Genomic DNA, 19,049 nt, shown 5'->3' on the forward strand with positions numbered 1-19,049 from the left:
AAGTCTTCTGAAAAAATGGAGACAGAGGTTGTTTTATATCTCCATTAACCTTCTTCCATCTCTGTCTCCACCCCTAAACCACTGCATCTTATATTTGTTATGGTTTCCCAAATGCTGTCTTTCCTGTGACCCTCTCCAACATCTTCCCTCACCTTCTTCAGAAATACTGCTTTTTTGTGGACCAAAACCTATACATAAACCTCTGTCAAGGCAATGACAGGTTGAATAGATTTATACTAAAGTGTGAATGAGATTCCTCCACCCACAGGTTTTAGTCCTCCCATTGGTGTTTGCATCTTGGGAAAGGAATCTGGTTAATTAAAATAACTAAAGCAGGATTGGGATAGGGAGACATGACTGTCCTCTTGAGCATCAGCATCCTTCAACTCATGGTAGGGCTTCGGCAACTGCAACTTTCTTGTCCCACTCTTAACATTACTCTGTGTACCACTGAGTCCAAAACATACACTGCGTTTTCCATATATCCCTCTTTTCCAAAACTGCCTGCAGTAGCTGGAAATCTATGTTCTCATTTCATATATGCTTGGATTCTTTCCCCAAATGTCTCCTGATTCTGGAGGACTTGGTGAAATGCTTCTTAAACTATGAAGCAGTTTGTTTTAACAAGGAAGCCAAAGCACAGACTACTGAGTAAAAATTTACTCTGTATTCAGATTTCTAAAAAGCTATGTACTTCCTACTGCTTCACTTCTTTCGCTCTCTGAATATTTGGGAATGAAGCTATTCTTTCTCAAGCATCCAGAGAGGTACTAAGTTTAGGAGTATAGAGGAGTAAAGCCAGTGCGAGGCCTAAAATGTGGCAGTGAGGGAAGCCAGGCAGGCTCAAAGACTGGGATGACTTTTATGGCCATAACAACTAGCTTTCCTTCTTATCATGGAGAAGCTCCAACTTTATAGACTTTTTAAAGCCTCCACTCCTCCCATTTGCTAGTCCAGGGTAAACTGCTCAGCTTGTTACCTTCCTCACTCAAGTTGGTGGTATCAAGGCTGAAAATAAGGGTCACCTTCTTCAGTGAAGATTCTGGGACTTCTGGACTAGCCTTAGTTCAAGGCAGTTTGAAGTTCTTGGAATTCAGTTTGACAGAATTCTTAGGGACCGAGAATTCATTATTTACTTATTTAACAAATTTCTTGAACATCAACTATGATGTGCCAGACACCCTTCTAATTATTGAGGATGCAATGGTAACAATAACAGACAAAAAGCTGTTTTAAATACTCTATTCTAGAGTCAGAGCAGGAAAAGCCAAAAACAAACATATAACCAAGTTAAAAAGTAATGGCAGATGATAATTGCTATAGAAAAGACAGCAAAATAAAGGGGAATACGTACCTGGAACCAAATCTCAGCCTCCACAGTAAGACTGGATTAAAACTTTAAAGACCATAAACATTAAAAAGAGAAGGATGCCTCTCCCTAAATAAATGCAATTATTTTAATTAAGTTTATGCTATACTTATCAATGCATATAAGGAAGTATAAGGAAATTCTGATTTTAAAACATCACATTTCTTTGTTTTTAAAAGGGTTATAAAGCCCTGAATTGTCCAAATTCTGTGATTCTGTGCTTAGTCTGTCTACCTTTGGGTATTTATGTTCTTGTCCAAGCCACAAAGTCCTTAAAAGGCTAATGAAGACCCAAGCCTAGGCAACTTCCAGTCAGCAAAGCTGTTCATGTCATGACCTTAGGCTTCATCCTGCAGCAGGAGGCTCACTTGCTTTTTTTCTCTATTTCTGTCTCTATCTCCACCATTCTTTTCAGCAAAATATGCTCCCTGAGCAAGATCTAAATGCTAACTCTGTGTTGTAATAAAGAAGTTTGGGCTGGAAGCTCAAATCTGGTTTTCATACTAAGCTTTTCTACTCACAGTGTAAATGTGGGCAAGTACTTTCCTCCCTTTATGCCTGAATTCCCCTATAAGTAAAATAAGCAGGTTGTTCTCAGCTATCTCTGAGGTCTCTGATAGTTCTAAGGCTGGAACTCTAGAGTCATTGACGCTGAGCCAGAACTAACAGTACTTCTTAATAATGCTGATATAGATGATGGTGCTTACTAAATGCCAGATACTGTGCTAAGAAATTTACACGCATTATTTCACAACAATAACATGAGAGAGATTTTATGATTAGCCACATTCTACAGATAAGAAAACTGAGGCTCAACAAGCTGAAGAACAGTCATAGAACTTTAAGTGGCAGTTTGATTTGATCCCATTTCTGTATGTCATTAAAGCCTGTTTTCTTAACCAGTACTCTTTTGACCAGCCAGGACTGAGTCGTAAGCATAAGGAACACATTTTTAATGGTGGAACTTCTGCCATTAAGGAGAAGAAGAGGGAGGCTTTGGGGAAAAGAAATCCTTCTAAGTTTTTTTGAAAATATTCCACAAAAGTGGCTGCCTACTCCCACTTATGAGACCAGAAAGAGTTTGAATAATAACAATAACAATATTAATTAATACATTTCAAATGGTCAATATGTGTCAGGAAGTAGAACACAAAATCTAACCTCGTTTTTAAGATGATAAAACTGAGGCTTAGGGAGCTTAAGTAACTTGGTCAAAGTCATACAGCCAATCAATCAGTGACAGAACCACGACTTGCATACAGCCTGTCTGATTCTAAGCCCCCAGTTACAGAGAGACTTATTCTAATATATAATAACAATTACATTTATTGAATATTTACTGTGTGTCAGGCATTGTGCTTTACACATATTTTCTCTTTTAATCTTTACAACAATCATAAGAGGTAGGTACTTTTATTATCTTTTTTTTTACAAGTGAAGGAAATGAGACAGAGTTAAGCAACTTGCCCAAAGTCTTGTAGTTATTAAGTGGGTCTTTATGAAATCCAACACCTAACCATGGTAAGGCTTCCCAAGATAAGGCTCTTATCTATTGCTCAACCTCATCTCTTACTATTCTTTTTCATACTTGAACTCTAGGTACACCGGTCTTCTTTCCATTCCTTTAATAAATGAAGCTCATTTTTGTCTTAGGGCCTTTGCTTTTGATGTTATCTCTGTTTAGAATAGTTTTCCACTATGTCGCCATGTGGGTGGCTCTTTGTTATCATTCAGGTTCAGATGTTACCTCTTCAGAGAGGCCTTTCCTGATCATTCAATCTACAATAGATATGCCATTACTATTGTCACTGTACTCTATTATAATTTTCTTCAAGGCACTCTCTGATATTCTTCTGTTTAACTTATTTGTTCAGTGTCTGTCACTGTCCATAAGATGTATGTTCCATGAGGGCAGCAATATTATTCTATTTCAGTACAGTATCTAGCATATAGTAGACACTCAAGTGATATTTGTGAATAAACAAAAGTGGTAGATCTGAAATGGGAAACCAAGTTTGTATGATTTTAAGGCCCTTGCTCTATACTTTACTGACCTTCTATTTATCCTTTGAGACTCCTCTTTTACCTAAAGTGCAACATCTTTTCCAACTGCTTCATACTGACTTTTCATCAGAACCTGAACATTGAAGAGTAAAATGTCTTACTTTTAGAATACAATCGGCAAAATACATACCTAATTTCCTAAAAAGGCTACTTTAATTACTTTATCATCTTTTACTTTTGAGGTTTTTTTTTTTTTTTTCTGTAGAATGTAAGGATGCCCAAATATCTTTCCAGATATTCAAAGAAGAGCTCAGAGAGAGAAAACAAACTTGAGCATGTTTAAAACTCTTAAGCTATATTCAAGTCCTAAGTAAATAACTCCACCTTTCCTTTTGCAGTTTCCCCTCATTTAATTTGTACTTTCTGGCACTTTGCTGGCACTTCTGAGTTATACATTAGACTGGAGCGTTTAGTCCCTATGGCATGTCACATAGCACAGAAAGTTGACTACAAAGAAGTATCTTGTTACTGGTGATTCTGAAAAAATCTCCCATTACTTTCAACACACATTCCCCCGGTTGATTTTCAGTTTATTTCTTTATTAGAAACCACTGTCTAGTCATTGAGAGGACTTATTTTTAATAAAAAAATTAAAAAAATTAAGAGGGAGGGAAAAGTTCTATGTGATTGGATGCCATCCAGGAGGTACATACATAGCTTTAACTGTAATGGAGTATAATGGCAGCTTTTTTCTAGTAGGATCTGGGGCCAATGCTCACAGTTTTCTCTTTGCAGTTTTACTGGGAGAAGTCTGTGCTGGCTTCTCAAATAAAATGTACTGCTATCATCATCTGCCAAGATGCTAACTGAAAAGATCCATTATTTTTGATATTTAATACCTTATAAATTATATGGAGATTGTGTTGACTGACATGGACATCTGGAAATATGGTTAGAAACTTTTTTCCTAGGTCAGGTAAGACTGAGTGAGTGCCTGTTTCTTCATCAATGACCAATTATGCATTCATAGAGAAAACATTTCTTCTTAGCTTCTGGGCAGCTAACCTCAGAGGAACTGGGATGGCTGGATTTGAAGAAGGAGATGCAAATGAGCAGTAGCTGTTTGGAATTTATAAGGAAAATGTATAGCTGCCTGTTCCTTAACAGAGGTGAATTGTGAACTAGTCAGGACTTGAAGGAGAGAAAAATCCTATCTTGTTTAAGCAAAGCTGAATGTGTTTTCAGAGGCTTTTCTCAATTCTATATTGGCTCTCTGCAGACCAGAGAAGGTGTTTTGCTTTTGAACACTGACCAGAAATTATTTAGTTTCTGACCAATGTACCCAATTTGCTCCCAGACATCTCAAGAAGAATAAAATGAAAGTTGTCTGGTTGGTTATGAAGACATGTATTTTACTGTTAATTCACCTGCTTGTTTCCTGCTAAAACACTTGCAGTTATGTTTCTGTCCACAGCTTTGGTTTGTTCTGGGCCATTATTGGTTTCATGTTCAGATATTCATATGTGGAGTGCTTGACACACCTCCCTCTAAAGCAGAGCATGCCTGGGTATTAGCTGTTCCCCAAAAAATAGATTTTCAATGAGCTGTGTGCTGTCTTTGCCTGTCACAAATGGCATGACTTTTCTAGGCAGTGAGCAGGGGCAGAGGCTATAGAAGGGGAAAAAACCTAATACCAGCAGAAGGAAAGAAATAATAATAATAAAAAAGGTTGAATGAAAAAACCCTTTCACTAAGTTAAAAACAGGGCACAACAATTAAAGCTAATAAAAATGGGCATCTTTAATGTTATATACAAACCTAATGGTAACCATAAATCAAAAACCACTAATAAATATGCAAAGAATAAAGAGAAAGAAATCCAAATATATAGGTAAAGAAAACCAACAAGCCATGAAAGAGAGAAAGGCAAGAAAGGATCAGAGAAAATCTTCAGAAACAATCACAAAACTAGTAATAAAATGGCAATAAATGCTATCTATCAATAATTACTTTGGATGTAAATGGACTAAATGCTCCTATCAAAAGGCATAAGGTGACCGAATGGATAAAGAAACTTAGACCCATCTATTTACTGCCTAAAAAGAGACTCATTTTAGACCTAGAGACATCTGCAGATTGAAAGGGGATGGAGAAACACCTATCATGAAAATGGATGTGAAAGAAAGCTGGAGTAGCAATACTTACATTGGACAAAATAGACTTTAAAACAGACTGTAACAAGAGACAAAGGACACTATATAATCATAAGGGGATGATCCAACAAGAAGATATAACAATTGTAAATATTTAGACAACATGGGAGCACACAAATACATAAAATAATTTATAAAAAATGTAAAGGAGTTAATTGGTAATAATACAATAAAATAGTAGGGGACTTTAACACCACACTTGTATCAGTGGACAGATCATCTAAACAGAAAATACACAAGGAAACAATGGCTTTGAATGACATACTGGAAAAGATGGATTTAGCAGATATATTCAGAACATTCCATCCTAAAACAGCAGAATAAACATTCTTTCCAAGTGCACATGGAACATTCTCCAGAATAGATCACATATTAGCCGTCAAAACGTCAAAACGTCATTAGCCGTCAAAATTCAGCAAATTCAAGAAGATCAAAGGCATACCATGCACCATTTCTGACCACAACACGATGAAACTAGAGGTCAATCACAATTAAAAATCTGGAAAGAGCACAAATACATGGAGGTTAAATAACATGCTACTAAACAGTGAATGGGTGAAGTAGGAATAATAAATATGGGAAAAATAAAGGGAAAAACTAAATATACACAGAAACAAATGAAAATGAAAATACAATGAATGGTCCAAAACCTTTGGGATCAAGCAAAAGCGGTTCTAAGAGGGAAGTTTATAGCAATACAGGACTTTCTGAAAAAGCAAGAAAAATCTCAAACAACCTAACCTTACATGTAAAGGAACTAGAAAAAGAACAACAAACAAAACCTCATACCAGCAGAAGGAAAGAAATAATAAAGATTAGAGAGGAAATAAATGATGTAGAAACTAAAAAAAAATAAAAAATCAATAGAACATACCAATGAAACCAGGAGATGGTTCTTTGAAACAATCAATAAAATTGATAATCCTCTAGCAAGACTTATCAAGAAAAAAAGAGAAAGGACTAAAATAAAATCACAAATGAGAGAGGACAAATAACAACCAACACCATAGAAATATAATTGTAAGAGAATGTTACGAAAAACTATATGCCAAAAAATTGGACAATCTAGAAGAAATGGATAAATTCCTAGAAACGTATAAACAAAAAAAACTGAAACTAGAAGTAATAGAAAATTTGAACAGACTGATAACCTGCAAAGAAATTAAGCCAGTAATAAAAAAACTTCCAACAAACAACAGTCCAGGATCAGATGCCTTCACAGGTGTATTTTGCCAGACATTTAAAGAAGAGTTAATACCTATTCTCAAACTATTCCCAAAAATCAAAATGAAAGGAAAACTTCCAAATTCAGTCTATGAGGCCAGAATGACTCTGACACCAAAACCAGATAATGACACCACTATAAAAGAGAACTACAGGTAAATATCCCTGATGAATATAGATGCAAAAATCCTCAACAAAGTACTAGCAAACCCAATTCATCAATACATTAAAAATTAATTATCTACAATCAAGTGGGACTTAATCCTGGGTTTCAAGCCTGGCTCAATATTTGCTAATCTATCAATGTGATACATCACATCAATAAGAGAAAGAATAAGGACCATATGATCATTTCAATACATGCAGAAAAAACGTTTGACAAAGAATATCCATTCATGATAAAAACCCTCAACAAAGTAGGTATAGTGGGAACATACTTCAACAACATAAAGGCCAGATATAACAACTCCACAGTTAACAACATCCTTAATGGGGAAACACTGAGAGCTTTTCCCCTAAGGTCAGGATGAAGACAAGGATGTCCATTCTCACTACTTTTAATCAACATGGTACTGGAAGTCCTAGCCACAGCAACCAGACAACAAAAATAAATAAAAGTATTTAAACTGGTAATGAAGAAGTAAAACTTTCACTATTTGCAGACAACCTGATACTATATATAGAAAACCTGAAATAATTCACCAAAAAACTGCTAAAACTGATGAACAAATTCAGTTAAGTCACAGAATACAAAATCAATGTACAGAAATTTGTTGCATTTCTGTTCACCAATAATGAAGCAGCAGAAAGAGAAACTAAGCAAACAATCCCATTTATAATTGCACCAAAAAAATCAGATACTTTGGAATAAACCTAACCAAAGAGGTGAAAGACCTGTACTTTGAAAACTATACAACACTGATGAAAGAAATTGAAGACAACACACACAAAAAATGGAAAGACATTCCATGCTCATGCATTAGAAGGATAAATATTGCTAAAATGTCTATACTACTCAAAGCATTCTACACATTTAATGCAATTTATGTCAAAATACCCAAGCTTTTTTTCATAGAACTAGAACAAACAATCCTAAAATTTGTATGGAACCACAAAAGACCCTGAATAGCCAAAGCAATTTTGAAAAAGGAAAGCAAAGCTGGAGGCATCCCAATTCCAGATTTCAAGTTATATTACAAAGCTGTAGTGATCAAAACAGTATGGTACTGTCACAAAAATAGACACATAAATCAATAGAATCAAAAACCCAAAAATGAACCCACAGTTATATGGTCAATTAATCTTCAACAAATCAGGAAGAAATATCCAGTTGGAAAAAGACAGTCTCTTCAACAAATGGTATTTGGAAAAATGGACATCAACATGCAAAAGAAAGAAACTGGACCACTTTTTTACTCCATATACAAAAACAAACTCAAAATGGATTAGACCAAAAGTGAGACCTGAAACCATGAAACTAGAAGAGAACACAGCAGTAACTTCTTTGACATTGGCTATAGCAACTTTTTCTAGATAAGTCTCCTGAGGGAAGGAAAACAAAAGTAAAAATCAACTATTGGGAGGGACTACAACAAAATAGAAAGCTTTTGCACAGTAAAGGAAAAAAAAATCAAAACTTAAAAACTAAGTAAGAGTAGATATTTGCAAATGACTTATCCAATAAAGAATTAGTGTCCTAAATATATAATAAAACATATAAGATTCAACACGCCAAAAAACAAATAATCTAATTTAAAAAATGGGCAGAAGACATGAACAGACATTTTTTTCCAAAGACATACAGATTGCCAACAGTTATATAGGGAGATGCTGAGCATCACTCATCATCAGGGAAATGTTAACCCAAACTACAATGAGATATCACCTCACTCCTGTCTGTGTGGCTAAAATTAAAAAAAAACCAAAACAACCCCCCCCCCAAAAAACCAAAAACAGACACAAGAAAGAAGTGTTGGCATTTATGTGTAGAAAAAGGAACATTCATGCCCTGTTGGTAGGAATGCAAACTGGTGCAGCCACTCTGGCAAACAGTATGGAGGTTCCTTAAAAAGTTGAAAATAGAACTACCCTATGATCAAGTAATCCCACTAGTAGATATTGACCAAAATAATACAAAAACACAAATTCAAAGGAATACATGCACTGATATGTTTATTGCAGCATTATTTACAATAGCCAAGTTATGGAAGCAGCCCAAGTATCTATTGATTGATGATTGGATAAAGAAGTGATATGATATATATGAATATATATGATGTGATATATATGAATAATTATTCATATATATAATGGATATATATTCATATATATCATATAATATTTTTGATATATAATGGAATATTATTCAGCCATAAAAAGTGAAATCTTGCCCTTTGCAATGACATGGAAGTAGAGAGTATAATGCTTAGCAAAATAAGTAAGTCAGAGAAAGACAAATACCATATGATTTCACTCATATGTGGAATTTAAGAAACAAATGAGCAAAGGGGAAAAAAAGAGAGAGAGAAAGGGATAAATCAAGAAACAGATCCTTGGGGCACCTGGGGGGCTCAGTCGGTTAAGCGTCTGCCTTTGGCTCAGGTCATGATCCCAGGGTCCTGGAATCGAGCCCCACATCAGTCTCGCTGCTGGGATTGAGCCCCATGTCAGGCTCGCTGCTTCTACCTCTCCCTCTGTCCCCCAGCTTGTGCTCTCTCTCTCTTTATCTCAAATAAATAAATAAATAAAATCTTTAAAAAAGGGGTAACAGATTCTTAATTGTAGAGAACAAACTATTACCAGAGGGGAGGGGCATTGGGGGATGGGTTAAATAAGTGTTTAGAATTTAGAAGTGCACTTGTGATAAGAATCGGGTGATGTATGGAATTGTTGAATCAGTATGTTGTACACCTGAAACTAATATAAGACTGTATTTTAACTAACTGGAATAAAAATAACAATTTTAAAAGACCAAAAAAAAAGTCTTTTGGACATATTTTTTCCCAGGTACCTCCTATATTTCATTTTCATACCATTAAAATCTATCTATTATCTATCTATTATTCATATCCTTTTGTGTGCATCAGTTGCTGTCTAATAGCAGTGACCCAAATGGAGAGAATGTGTTAAAGGTAAATTTAGAAGTACAATGTAGATCTTACACCCTGTGTCATGCTCACAAATATTATGTGGCACCAGACCTGGGCAGAGTTTGTGTTCAAAAGGCAAGGTAATTGGTAGGTTGTTAGGACAGATGACAGAGGCAAATTATCTAAGAAAAAAAATCCTGGAAACTATAATCTATGAGATTCTAGAGAAATAGAGATCAGGAGTTGAGAATATTGGTACTGTTATGAGACTACCTGAAATATTCTACCCACTGATAGCTTACTCATTTAGGAGTACTTTATTAGACTGACTTCTTTTTACTTTTCTCTCGCTCTCTTCATTTGCATTAAAAAAGAATTTGTTAGAAATTTACTATGTGCTAGACAGTGGATTTGTTCCTTCAGTACCTTCAATATGTCTCTGTTAAATTTACATCAGTTCTATAGTTTTTAGTTCTTTCAAAGCAATTTTATGCTCTTCCCCCAGAATCTTTTTTTATTAAGTTTTTAAAATTTTAATTGCAGTATAGTTAACATACAGTGTTATATTAGCTTCAGGTATACAATATATTCAATAATTCTATATGTTATGTGCTCATCATGATAAGTGTACTCTTTAATCCCCATCACCTGTTTCACCCACCATCCCACTCACCTCTCTTCTGGTAACCATCAGTTTGTTCTCTATAGTTAAGAGTCAATTTCTTGGTTCCTCTCTCTCTCCTTCTCTCTTTTGTTCCCCTTTACTTGTTTGTTTCTTGATGATCTCTTTATTTTGTTATTTTACAGTAGATATGCCAATGTAGTTGAAGATGGTAGTCAGTTTAAGATAACAATGAAGGTATGGGAAATTTTTTGGACCAGGTAGTTTCTTACATACATGATTTCATCTCTTGATCATAACAATCCTGTGATAAAAGTATAATATGTTTTATTATCTCTATTTGCAGATAATTTGGGTTCAGAAAAGTTAAATAATGACTAAAGTGACACAATTAAGGGGAAGCTGCCAAGATTCAAACACAGGTGTGTCTAACAATAATGCCCATGTTCCTTTTTTTATATTTCCAGAAAAAGAATGTCTTATTCATCAATACCCACTGATTTCTAATATTCAGTGCATTCCCAATAGTCATGGCCTTCTTTAACAACTTTAGATCAAATCTAAGTTATTTTAAGTTCAGCTTTTTTTGGGTAAATATTTTATTTATTCATAAGAGAGACACACACAAACACACACACATAGAGCACTTGAGTGGCAGGAGGGGCAGAGGGAGAAGCAGACTTCCCACTGAGTGGGGAGCCCCATGTGGGGCTAAATCCTAGGATCCTGAGGTCATGACCTGAGCTAAAGTCAGATGCTTAATGACTGAGCCACCCAGGTGCCCAGCTTTCTGAGTTCTAACCTTCACAGTCCCAAGTGATAAGGAAAAAAAGTGCCAGGGATTTCACCATGACATTTTTACAAGTGTCTTCAAAGATATTCAAAGCCAGGAGCATGACAGCTTTAAAAATCTGGAGCTTAGAATCTTAGTTACATTCATTTACTTGCTAAAAAAAACCCAGATGACTTTGTGCTCTTGACCTGGACATCCATGAATGATGAAATGGGTCATATCTCAGAAGATTCTGTCCTGAAATAGCTGGCATTTTCATATTATTAATGTCTTTTGGAAGAAATATACTTGGTGAAGTTATTATGTCTTTCTTTAAGGATACAATTCAAAAATAATTCTCTGAGTACCTATAGAGAGGTGCACATTGTAGGAGATAGATGAATATGATTTGGACACAGGCCTCACATTCCATGCTAAGGGATTTGGAATTATTCTGTACCTAACCCACAGGCAACTGAAGGGTTTTGGGCAATAAAATGACATAATTTGGGGACATCAGGAAGAGTACTTTAGGAAGATCACTCTAAAAGCTCTATGAAGAATGGATTAGAAAGGGAAGCAAGGAGAGAGACAAAATACTTGAGGGCTCTTGTTAGTTCAAATAACCAGTTCTGAGGTGTTGACTTAAAGGTAAGGGAAATGAAAAGAAGGGAGCAAATTAGTTCTGTTTATAACCAATTACATTATATCCTATTAGAAAAGAAGGGAGGGGCACCTGGGTGGCTCAGTTGGTTGGGCGACTGCCTTCGGCTCAGGTCATGGTCCTGGAGTCCTGGGATCGAGTCCCGCATTGGGCTCCCTGCTCAATGGGGAGTCTGCTTCTCCCTCTGACCCTCCCCCCTCTCATGATCTCTCTCTATCTCATTCTCTCTCTCAAATAAACAAATAAAATCTTTAAAAAAAAAAGAAAAAAGAAAAAAAGGGAGATAGAGTTTTTCAGGATGACACCAAAATTTCTGAGTTGGGTAACTAGGTAGATGATTGTGCCATTATAAAGATAGGGAACATTGAAAGATAATTGAGTTTAAGATAGAAGTTGGGGAAATTAAGTTTTTGGAAACTTGAGATAGCATTCACTTGACTGTTTCATCAAAATCACATATGGTAGATAAAAAGAGTCAATTGTTAAAAAGAAAAATAAACAACATTGATAATTACAGTGACTCAAATGATACTCCATTATGCTCAGAATCAAATCAAGTTGCACATTGGCCAGTCAAGCATAAAGCAAACAAATACAGCTTTGTATTTAATGAAACAGATAATATGCTATCTAAATGAAACATAGATAATATTGTCACAGCAATTGATAGTATCTATCCCATTAATGTAGTTTTTTGAGTTTTGTAATATTATGCATGTTCAGTTTGTAAGTTTGGTTTGGTTTCACAGTGTATCATACGCCATAAAGGTAAGGAAGTTACATCTTGTTTGAACATATTTTTAATGTTATAACAAAATAATATAAGGGGGAAAAAGAAGGAAGAACCCTTGAAGGAAACTAAACAGTTTCTAGAAAGTTAGTAGGAGATAGTTTCAAAGGATGAAGATATGTTTCAATTAATTGTAAATGACCAGAGAAATTAAGTATGATCATGGTTTAAAATGATTCAGTGACCTGAGAAACTAGCAAGTCAGCAGTGGCCCTTGTGAAAGTGGTGGTTGGAATAGAAGCCAAATTACTGTACATTGAGAAGTAAATTGGTGGTGAGGAAGTGGAGAAAGACTCATCTTTTTTCTTTTTACAAAGTTGTATGTGAAGTAGAGAGAGAAAATTAGAGGAGAAAAATAGGGCCCAGGGAATTATTGTTGTTGATATTGTTGTCGTTTTTAAGGTTGAGATACTTGAATAAGTTCATATACTGAAGGGAGACAGATAATAGGAAGGAAATAGCAAGGTTGTCAAGAAAGCAGGAAGGAATGTGATAAGCAATAAACAGGAGAAGGAATAATACTTCTTCCCACTGAGATGTCAGGAGGAAAGGAGTTAAGGATGGCTACAGATAGAGACAAATTTGTAGGGTTGAGGACAGTAAGTCATGGAAGTTCTTACCTGATGACCTCTATTTTTCTTAGTACATAAGAGATGATAGAATTTTCTTGAGGTGGGCAGTTATGAATGGGATTCAGAAAAGAGATTTGAAATTACTCATGAGGATAATGGGATAAGGAGGTGACTAGAAGAATTTCTGAACTACACTGAAGCCCTGTTAGACAGGATTTGTAGTGGTCACTCTCTGTATGGTTGTGTAGTTTTCTCCCTTGCCGCTCTTAGGTGTTTTGGTTCAACAGCAGAGAAGGGGGTGCTTAGATTGCTTCAGGACTGGGGTTTCACATGGCAGATATAATTTAAATAAAAGGAAAAGGGAGTTGAGGGTCCTGGTAAAGGGAAAAATTGAGGTCCATGGTGTCCAAACCAGATAGAGAAGGAAGTGAAGAGAGACAAGTTGCACACTGGGAAAAAGGGAGGGGTTAAATGACTATAGGTCAGAGAAAAGAATATAGAAAGAAGTAAGAGAACTGGAAGGAGAATGTCTTGGAGTTCATTAGTGAGATATTTGCATTTATGTTTTTATTTTTATTTTTTTATTATGTTATGTTAATCACCATACATTACATCATTAGTTTTTAATGTAGCGTTACCTAATTCATGGTTTGCGTATAACACCCAGTGCATTTGTGTTTTTAGATGAAGTAGTTTTTCCTTACGGTAATGTTCAGATGTGGCCAGGGGAGCAGAGTTTGTTTAAAAAAAAAAAATTGATTGTGGTTACAAAGCTCAAAAAACCACATTGAGCTAAGGTAATAGGTGGATTATTTAAATGGACAGTGGAATCTTTCTAGCTGATGTCGTGATTTGAAATGGTAAAATAGCTTGGAACTAGAGGTCTCATTAAAGGACTGGGGCAGTGGTCAACAAATGGCATTGAAGTGGAAGGAAAGAATGGTAGAGCTAGATGGCATGTGTTCCAAAGGATAAAAATTTTGGTACATTAGAGGAGGAATGTTTGGGTCTGGAAATGGCAATTGAAGAAAAGAGACTGCTAATGCCACCCCTGGAGAGATGTGGACCAGGGGTTGGGGGATGGGGGAACCAGAGCTACTATTCTACAAAACTGCAAGAGAGCCAGTTAACTCAGGATTTGTTAATTATCTCAGTAAAAGAGATTTGATATTGACCTTTATTGTTTGTGGTATTTGTTGATTAGAATTTATTTTTCTCTGTTTTCATCTTTACATAAGGGTAAAATGGTTGTTTTATTTTGTTCATAGAATGAAACAAACCCAAACACTTTGAGGAAGTATGGGATTTTGGAAAGATAATTCGACTAGAATTCAAGGATCTAACTTCTAGTCTTGGCTCTAACATTGTTTGATCTTGGAAAATTCTCTTCCATTCACTGAGGATTTTTTTTAAGCCTATAATTTTTATTTAACCAAAGGAATATTAACAGTTGTGTATAGACAAAAGTGATGATTTTGTGTGGCAAAGTAAGTTTCTTTTTTTTTAAATTTTATTTTATTATGTTGTTAGTCACCATACAATACATCATTCAGGTTTTTTTTTAGCTTTTTATTTTATTATTTTATTTTTTTATCTTTTATTTTTTTTAATTTTATTATGTTATGTTAGTCACCATACAATACATCATTAGTTTTTGTTGTGGTGATCCATGATCCATTGGTTTCGCATAACACCCAGTGCTCCATGCAGTACGTGCCCTCCTTAATACCCATCACCAGGCTAACACATCCTCACACGCCCCTCCCCTCTAAAACCCTGTTTGTTTCTCAGAGTCCATAGTCTCTCATGGTTCATCTCTCCCTCCGATTCACCCCCCCTTCATTTTTCCCTTCCTTCTCCTAATGGCCTCCATGCTATTCCTTATGTGCCACGAATAAGGGAAACCATATGATAATTGACTTTCTCTGCTTGACTTATTTCACTTAGCATAATCTCCTCCAGTCCCATCCATGTTGATGTAAAAGTTGGGTATTCATCCTTTCTGATGGCTGAGTAATATTCCATTGTATATATGGACCACATCTTCTTTATCCATTCATCTGTTGAAAGGCATCTCAGCTCTTTCCACAGATGGCTATTGTGGACATTGCTGCTATGAACATTGGGGTGCATGTTTTCCTTCTTTTCATACATCTGTGTCTTTGGGGTAAATACCCAGGAGTGCAATTGCTGGGTCATAGGGTAGCTCTATTTTTAATTTTTTGAGGAAACTCCACACTGTTTTCCAAAGTGGCTGTACCAACTTGCATCCCACCAACAGTGTAGGTTCCCCTTTCTCCACAACCTCTCCAACATTTGTTATTTCTTGCCCTTTCAATTTTGCCATTCTAACTGGTGTAAAGTGCTATCTCATTGTGGTTTCGATTTGAATTTCCCTGATGGCTAATGATGATGAACATTTTTTCATGTGTCTGTTAGCCATTTGTATGTCTTCTTCAGAGAAGTGTCTTTTCATGTCTTCTGCCCATTTTTTGACTTTATTATTTGTTTTTTGGGTGTTGAGTTTGAGAAGTTCTTTATAGAACTTGGATACCAGCCCTTTATCTGAGTGTCATTTGCAAATATCTTCTCCCATTCTGTGGGTTGCCTCTCTGTTTTGTTGACTGTTTCCTTTGCTGTGCAGAAGCTTTTTATCTTGATGCAGTCCCAAAAGTTCATTTTTGCTTTTGTTTCACTAGCTTTTGGAGATGTATCTTGAAAGAAGTTGCTGTGGCCAGTGTCAAAGAGGTTACTGCTTATGTTTTCCTCTAAGATTTTGATGGATTCCTGTCTCACACTGAGGTCTTTCATCCATTTTGAGTTTATCTTTGTGTATTGTGTTAAAGAATGGTCGAGTTTCATTCTTCTGCATGTGGCTGTCCAATTTTCCCAGCACTATTTATTGAAAAGACTGTCTTTTTTCCAGTGGATATTTTTTCCTGCTTTGTCGAAGATTATTTGACCATAGAGTTGAGGGTCCATATCTGGGTTCTCTATTCTGTTCCATTGGTCTATATGTCTGTTTTTGTGCCAGTACCATGCTGTCTTGGTGATAACTGCTTTGTAATATAGCTAGGAATTGGGCAACGTGATGCCCCCAGCTTTGTTTTTCTTTTTCAACATTTCCTTGGTGATTCGGGGTCTTTTCTGATTCCATACAAATTTTAGGTTTCAACCAATACGAAAAGATTGAGATGATTCCCTGCATATTCTCAGACCATAACGTTTTAAAACTGGATCCCAATCACAAGAAAAAATTTGGCAGAAATTCAAACACTTAGAAGCTAAAGACCACTCTGCTCAAGAATGTTTGGGTCAACCAGGAAATCAAAGAAGAACTTAAACAATTCATGGAAACCAATGAGAATGAAAACACATTGGTCCAAAACCTATGGGATACTGCAAAGGCGGTCCTAAGGGGGAAATACATAGCCATCCAAACCTCACTCAAAAAATCCTGAATTCACCAACTAACTCTACACCTTAAAGAACTAGAGAAAAAGCAACAAACAATGCCTAAACCATGCATTAGAAGATCAATAATTAAGATTAGAGCAGAGATCAATTAATTAGAAACCAAAAACACAGTAGATCAGATCAATGAAACTAGAAGCTGGTTCTTTGAAAGAATTAACAAGTTTGATAAATCACTGGTCAGACTTACCCAAAAGAAAAGAGAAAGGACCCAAATTAATAAAATTATGAATGAAAGGGGAGAGATCACAGCTAACACCAAGGAAAGAGAAAAAATTATTAGAAATTATTATCAAAAACTATATGCCAATAAACTGGGCAATCTGGATGAAATGAATGCCTTCCTAGCAACCTATACACTGCCACGACTGAAACAGGAAGAAACTGACAATCTGAATAGGGCTATAACCAGTAACGAGATTGAAGCAGTGATTAAAAACCTCCCAAAAAACAAGAGTCCAGGGCCTGATGGATTCCCTGGGGAATTCTACCAAACAATCAAAGAAAAAATAATACCTATTCTCCTGAAGGTATTTCAAAAAATAGAAGGAATCCAGACTCATTCTATGAGGCCAGCATTACCTTAATCCCCAAACCAGGCAAAGACCCCATTAAAAAGGAGAATTTCAGACCCATATCCTTGATGAATATGGATTCCAAAATCCACAACAAAATCCTAGCTAATAGGATCTAACAGTACGTTAAAAGGATCATCCACCACAACCAGGTGGGATTTATCCCCAGGATGCAAGGGTAGTTCAACTTTTGCAAATCAATCAGTGTGATAGAACACATTAATAAGAGGAGGGAGAAGAACCCTATGGTCCTCTCAATTGATGCAGAAAAAGCATTTGACAAAATACAACATCCTTTCCTGATTAAAACAGAGTATAGGGATAGAGGGAACATTCCTCAAGTTCATAAAATCCATCTATGAAAAACCCACAGCGAATATCATCCTCAGTGGGAAAAGCTGAGAGCCTGAAAGCTGAGATCAGGAACACGTCAAGGATGCCCACTCTCATCACTATTGTTCAACATAATACTAGAAGTCCTAGCAACAGCAATCAGACAACAAAAAGAAATAAAAGGTATTCAAATTGGCAAAGAAGTCAAACTCTCTTTTTGCAGACAACATGATACTTTATGTGGAAAACCCAAAAGACTCCCCCCGGAAATTACTAGAACTCATACAGCAATTCAGTAATGTGGCAGGATACAAAATCAATGCACAGAAATCAGTTGCTTTCTTATACACTAACAATGCAACTGTAGAAAGAGAAATTGGAGAAATGATTCCATTTACAATAGCACCAAAAACCATAAGATACCTTGGAATAAACCTAACCAAAGAGGTAAAGGATCTATACTCTAGAAACTACAGAACACTCATGAGAGAAATTGAAGAAGACACAAAAAGATGGAAAAACATTCCATGCTCATGGATCGGAAGAATAAACATTGTTAAAATGTCTATGCTACCCAGAGCAATCTATACCTTCAGTGGCATCCTGATTAAAATTCCAATGACATTTTTCAAAGTGCTGGAACAAACAATCCTAAAATTTGTATGGAACCATCTCTGAGGATTTTACCTCAATACCTCTAATGCCTCCTCCAGTTTTTCACTCTGAATCTATTACAATGAGTCTTAATTTTGTACCTTTTAAATTTAACTTACCCTAATTGTTTTGTTCTGTGGATCGATGGTCTTGGGCAGGTGAAAGCAGGTGCTATGTTTGGGATAAGGTCTTTAGGTGGCCCCAGTAAAATACAAATGAATATTGAGCTTGGGAAAAGTAACATATTTATAACCATTATCACTCGTGGAGTACAGAAATGTTTAACTTGAAGTTTGGGAAAAGAGAAAAATGTTCTGGAGCATGAACTCAAATGTGAACATGAACATGAGGTGTTACCAGGTTGGGTGGCAAAGGAAGGGTAGGCCAAGTTGAATAGTTTATGTGCTAGTAGTGGGAATAAGAGTGGAGAAGTAAACAGGCTAAATATCCAAGGGCTATCCATGGTGGTCAATGGGTAGCTACTTAGGAAGCTGTTATGAGGAAAGAGGATAATGAACTGAGCATCTACTGTGTGCAAGACATGTGACATTCATCATGCCAATTTAATCCTCACACCAACTCTGTCAATTGGTTGTTACTAAGCTTATTTTACTGAAGCAAAAGAAGGTAAGATCAGAAAAGTCAAGTAAAATGCCTAAGGTCACACAGCTAGTAAGTGGTAGAGCTGGGCTTT

This window comes from Mirounga angustirostris, unplaced genomic scaffold, assembly GCF_029215605.1.
Source record: "Mirounga angustirostris isolate CCGP_5_RB_7025 unplaced genomic scaffold, mMirAng1.0.hap1 SCAF_11, whole genome shotgun sequence".
In the NCBI taxonomy this organism is placed as follows: Eukaryota; Metazoa; Chordata; class Mammalia; order Carnivora; family Phocidae; genus Mirounga; species Mirounga angustirostris.